The sequence below is a fragment of the Pseudophryne corroboree genome, chromosome 6 (assembly GCF_028390025.1).
Source record: "Pseudophryne corroboree isolate aPseCor3 chromosome 6, aPseCor3.hap2, whole genome shotgun sequence".
NCBI lineage: Eukaryota > Metazoa > Chordata > Amphibia > Anura > Myobatrachidae > Pseudophryne > Pseudophryne corroboree.
Genome location: NC_086449.1, coordinates 251,939,062 through 251,945,483, shown reverse-complemented (window position 1 = coordinate 251,945,483; position 6,422 = coordinate 251,939,062).

Sequence of the window (6,422 nt, the reverse complement as noted above, 5' to 3'; positions counted from 1 at the left end):
TGACAAGCGGCCCGACAGGCCGCTTGTCAGTGCACTGCTCTCAGACGAGGCGCCGCTGAGGAAATCCCGGTCACGTCACAGGGTCAGCTGACCGGGATTTCCTCTGTTACCAATCGCGCTGGGCGCAGAGCCGGATTAAGGGGGGAGCGGGGGGTGATCTGCGGCGCTGCGCTCCCCATGGGTTGCCCTGACAACCTAATTACAGCCGCGGCACCGCATAGAAGTGAAGGACAGCTGCAACGGCTCAGCTGCAGAGACAAAAGTAAGCTGGCTGTATTTTTTTTTTTCTTAGTTTTTTTTTTTATAATGCTGCTATTTATTAAATTGGAATATTTGGCTCTGTATCGTGTTGGCTTGGTGTGTATACGTAATGTGTGTTTGTGTGTAATAAATATATATATATATATACGCACGCACACACACACACACACACACACACATATATATATATATATATATATATATATATATATATATATATATATTTTGATTGGACACGGGCAGCACAACCGTTGACTAGAAGTAAAGTCCCCTCCGGAGGGCACCGGGATCCCAATAATAGACCTCCTTCAGGGAACCATTAGTACCCGGGGGCGCAGTCTGCTGTAATGTGTAAAAAGGGGACGCAGTCTGCCGTAATGTGTAAAAAGGGGGACAATGTCTGCCGTAATGTGAAAAAACGGGGGCGCTGTCTGCTGTAATGTGTAAAAAGGGGACGATGTCTGCCGTAATGTGTAAAACGGGGGCGCTGTCTGCTGTAATGTGTAAAAAGGGGACGATGTCTGCCGTAATGTGTAAAACGGGGACGCTGTCTGCTGTAATGTGTAAAAAGGGGGACGATGTCTGCCGTAATGAGTAAAAAGGGGACGCAGTCTGCCGTAATGTGTAAAAACGGGGGCGCTGTCTGCCGTAATGTGTAAAAACGGGGGCGCTGTAATGTGTAAAAACGGGGGCGCTGTCTGCTGTAATGTGTAAAAAGGGGGACGATGTCTGCTGTAATGTGTAAAAAGGGGACGCTATCTGTCGTAATGTGTAAAAAGGGGACTCTTTTTGAGTATTTTGTGTGTGGCCCTCGAATATTCGCTGGAAGTGTTAAGCGGCCCCCCAGCTGAAATAATTGCCCACCCCTGGGGTACAGTATTCTACCAAGTACATAATAGGAATATTATTTCAATGGGTTTAAGGCTTATGCAACATCTAATCCATAGCCATGCAATGCAGCAACTGTCCTGTGTACTGAAATAACAGTGACGGTGTATGGAATCTGGGCTGCTAAACTAAGGCTTCCAAAAAGACTTAGGACTTCACTGTTATAACTTGCATATCTCCCCAATCCAAACATCAAACTTTAGCCTAATATCAAAATGGCTAGCACAAAGTTTTTTTCTTTTTTTTTCTTTCTCTGGCTGGGTCCACAGGATTATCCACAGGATAACATTAGGATATTGTCAAGCGACAGCGAAAATGGCACCGACACGGTCCCAAGCTTTCTGGCCTCCCAGGATGCATTGGGGCCTTCACCATATAGTCCCACCCACTGACTCAGTCAGATCAGTTTTTTGCTTGGTGCGGCAGGAAGCCACATGGTCGCAGGGCTGCTGAGAGTAGCAGCCTCAAGCTTTTATTTTATTTTGATAGACTTACTATATATTTCTCTGATGTCCTAGTGGATGCTGGGAACTCCGTAAGGACCATGGGGAATAGCGGGCTCCGAAGGAGACTGGGCACATCTAAGAGAATTAGGACTACCTGGTGTGCACTGGCTCCTCCCTCTATGCCCCTCCTCCAGACCTCAGTTAGAATTCTGTGCCCGTCCGAGCTGGTTGCACACTAGGGGCTCTCCTGAGCTCCTAGAAAAGAAAGTATATATTTAGGTTTTTTATTTTCAGTGAGATCTGCTGGCAACAGACTCACTGCTACGAGGGACTTAGGGGAGAGAAGCGAACCTACCTGCTTGCAGCTAGCTTGGGCTTCTAGGCTACTGGACACAATAAGCTCCAGAGGGATCAAACACAGGCCCAGCCTCGGTCGTCCGGTCCCGGAGCCGCGCCGCCGTCCCCCTTGCAGAGCCAGAAGCAAGAAGAACGTCCTGGAAATCGGCGGCTGAAGACTCCGGTCTTCATTAAGGTAGCGCACAGCACTGCAGCTGTGCGCCATTGCTCCCCATGCACACCACACATCACTGATGGGTGCAGGGCGCTGGGGGGGCGCACCCTGGGCTGCAATTAGAGTACCTTAAATTGGCTAAAAAACACATAATATAGTCAGCAAGACTATATATGTGTAAAATCCCCTGCCAAAAAATCCATAAAAAAGCGGGAGAAGTCTGCCGAAAAAGGGGCGGGGCTATCTCCCTCTGCACACTGGCGCCATTTTCTCTTCACAGTGCAGCTGGAAGACAGCTCCCCAGGCTCTCCCCTGTAGTTCCAGGCTCAAAGGGTTAAAAAGAGGGGGGGCACTAAATTTAGGCGCAAACTGTATATAAAGCAGCTATAGGGATAAATCACGTTCAGTTAGTGTAAATCCCTGATTAAAAAGCGCTGTGGTGTGTGCTGGCATACTCTCTCTCTGTCTCCCCAAAGGACTTTGTGGGGTCCTGTCCTCAGTCAGAGCATTCCCTGTGTGTATGCGTTGTGTCGGTACGGCTGTGTCGACTTGTTTGAGGAGGAGGCTTATGTGGAGGCGGAGCAGGTGCCGATAAATGAGATGTCACCCTCTGCGGGGCCGACACCAGAGTGGGTGGATATGTGGAAGGTATTAACCGACAGTGTCAACTCCTTACATAAAAGGCTGGATGACGTAACAGCCGTGGGACAGCCGGCTTCTCAACCTGCGCCTGCCCAGGCGTCTCAAAGGCCATCAGGGGCTCAAACGCTCGCTACCTCAGATGGCAGACACAGATGTCGACACGGAGTCTGACTCCAGTGTCGACGATGTTGATATATATACATAATCCACTAGGGGCATCCGTTGCATGATTTCGGCAATGAAAAACGTGTTACACACTTCTGACATTAACCCAAGTACCACTAAAAAGGGGTTTTATGTTTGGGGAGAAAAAGCAGCCAGTGTTTTGTTCCCCCATCAGATGAGTTGAATGAAGTGTGTGAAGAAGCGTGGGTTTCCCCCGATAAGAAACTGGTAATTCTAAAAAGTTACTGATGGCGTACCCTTTCCCGCCAGAGGACAGGTTACGTTGGGAGACATCCCCTAGGGTGGATAAGGCGCTCACACGTTTGTCAAAAAAGGTGGCACTGCCGTCTCAGGATACGGCCACCTTGAAGGAGCCTGCTGATAAAAAGCAGGAGGCTATCCTGAAGTCTGTATATACACACTCGGGTACTATACTGAGACCTGCAATTGCCTCAGGTGTAGTGCTGCTGCAGCGTGGTCTGATACCCTGTCAGATAATATTGTTACCCTCGACAGGGATACTATTTTGCTAACCATAGAGCATATTAAAGACGTCGTCTTATATGAGTGATGCACAGAGGGATTTTTGCCGGCTGGCATCCAGAATTAATGCAATGTCCATTTCTGCCAGGAGGGTATTATGGATCCGGCAGTGGACAGGTGATGCTGATTTTAAAAGGCACAGGGAGATTCTGCCTTATAAGGGTGAGGAATTGTTTGGGGATGGTCTCTCAGACCTCGTATCCACAGCAACAGCTGGGAAATAAAAAATTTTTACCTCAGGTTCCCTCACAGCCTAAGAAAGTACAGTATTATCAGGTACAGTCCTTTCGGCCTCAGAAAAGCAAGCGGGTCAAAGGCGCTTCCTTTCTGCACAGAGACAAGGGAAGAGGGAAAAACGCTGCACCAGACAGCCAGTTCCCAGGATCAAAAATATTCCCCCGCTACCTCTAAGTCCACCGCATGAAGCTGGGGCTCCACAGCCGGAGCCAGGTGCGGTGGGGGCGCGTCTCCGGAACTTCAGCGACCAGTGGGCTCACTCACAGGTGGATCCCTGGATCCTACAAGTGGTATCTCAGGGGTACAAGCTGGAGTTCGAGGCGACTCCCCCTCGCCGTTTCCTCAAATCAGCCTTACCAACGACTCCCCCAGACAGGGAGGTAGTGCTGGAGGCGATTCACAAGCTGTACTTCCAGCAGGTGATAATTAAGGTACCCCTCTTTCAACAAGGCCGGGGTTACTATTCCACAATGTTTGTGGTACCGAAACCGGATGGTTCCGTGAGACCCATTTTAAATTTTAAATCCTTGAACACTTATATCAGAAGGTTCAAGTTCAAAATGGAATCGCTCAGGGCGGTTATTGCAAGCCTGGACGAAGGGGATTACATGGTATCACTGGACATCAAGGATGCTTACCTGCATGTCCCCATTTACCCCCCTCCACCAGGAGTACCTCAGATTTGTGGTACAGGACTGTCATTACCAATTCCAGACGTTGCCGTTTGCTCTGTCCACGGCATCGAGGGTAGATACTCCTTCGAAGAAAGGGAGTTATAATTATCCCGTACTTGGACGATCTTATAAAGGCGAGGTCCAGGGAGCAGTTGTTGGTCGGAATAGCACTATCTCGGGAAGTGCTACAACAGCACGGCTGGATTCTGAATATTCCAAAGTCGCAGCTGGTTCCTACGACGCGTCTACTGTAACTGGGTATGGTTCTGGACACAGAACAGAAAAAAGTGTTTCTCCCGGAGAAGAAGGCCAAGGAGTTGTCATCTCTAGTCAGAGACCTCCTAAAACCAAAACAGGTGTCTGTGCATCACTGCACGCGAGTCCTGGGAAAGATGGTAGCTTCTTACGAAGCAATTCCATTCGGCAGGTTCCATGCAAGGATTTTTCGGTGAGATCTGTTGGACAAGTGGTCCGGATCGCATCTTCAGATGCTTCGGCTGATAACCCTGTCTCCAAGGGCCAGGGTGTCGCTGTTGTGGTGGCTGCAGAGTGCTCATCTTCTAGAGGGCCGCAGATTCGGCATACAGGACTGGGTCCTGGTGACCACAGATGCCAGCCTTCGAGGCTGGGGGGCAGTCACACAGGGAAGAAACTTCCAAGGACTATGGTCGAGTCAGGAGACTTCCCTGCACATAAATATTCTGGAACTAAGGGCCATTTACAATGCCCTAAGTCAGGCAAGACCCCTGCTTCAACACCAGCCGGTGCTGATCCAGTCAGACAACATCACGGCGGTCGCCCATGTAAACCGACAGGGCGGCACAAGAAGCAGGATGGCGATGGCAGAAGCCACAAGGATTCTCCGATGGGCGGAAAATCATGTGTTAGCACTGTCAGCAATGTTCATTCCGGGTGTGGACAACTGGGAAGCAGACTTCCTCAGCAGACACGATCTCCACCCGGGAGAGTGGGGACTTCATCCAGAAGTCTTTCAAATGATTATACACCGTTGGGAAAGGCCACAGGTGGACATGATGGCGTCCCGCCTCAACAAAAAGCTAAAAAGATATTGCGCCAGGTCAAGGGACCCTCAGGCGATAGCTGTGGATGCTCTAGTGACACCGTGGGTGTACCAGTCGGTTTATGTGTTCCCTCCTCTTCCTCTCATACACAAGGTACTGAGAATAATAATAAGAGGAGGAGTAAGAACTATACTCATTGTTCCGGATTGGCCAAGAAGAGCTTGGTACCCAGAACTTCAAGAAATGATCTGAGGACCCATGGCCTCTGCCGCTCAGACAGGACCTGCTGCAGCAGGGGCCCTGTCTGTTCCAAGACTTACCGCGGCTGCGTTTGACGGCATGGCGGTTGAACGCCGGATCCTAAAAGAAAAGGGCATTCCGGAGGGAGTCATTCCTACGCTGATTAAAGCTAGGAAAGATGTGACCGCAAAACATTATCACCGCATATGGCGGAAATATGTTGCTTGGTGTGAGGCCAGGAAGGCCCCAACAGAGGAATTTCAGCTGGGTCGCTTTCTGCACTTCCTACAGTCAGGGGTGACTATGGGCCTAAAATTGGGTTCCATTAAGGACCAGATTTCGGCTCTATCGATTTTCTTCCAAAAAGAACTGGCTTCAATGCCTGATTTTTGTTAAGGGAGTGCTGCATATTCAGCCCCCTTTTGTGCCTCCAGTGGCACCTTGGGATCTCAACGTGGTGTTGGATTTCCTAAAGCCACTTAAAACCGTGGAGCTAAAATATCTCACGTGGAAAGTGGTCATGCTGTTGGCCTTTGCTTCGGCCAGGCGTGTGTCAGAATTGGTGGCTTTGTCTTGTAAAAGCCCTTATCTGATTTTCCATATGGATAGGGCGGAATTGAGGACTCATCCCCAATTTCTTCCTAAGGTGGTATCAGCGTTTCACTTGAACCAACCTATTGTGGTGCCTGCGGCTACTCGGGACTTGGAGGATTCCAAGTTGCTAGATGCAGTCAGGGCCCTGAAAAGCTATGTTTCCAGGACGGCTAGAGTCAGGAAGACTGACTCACTATTT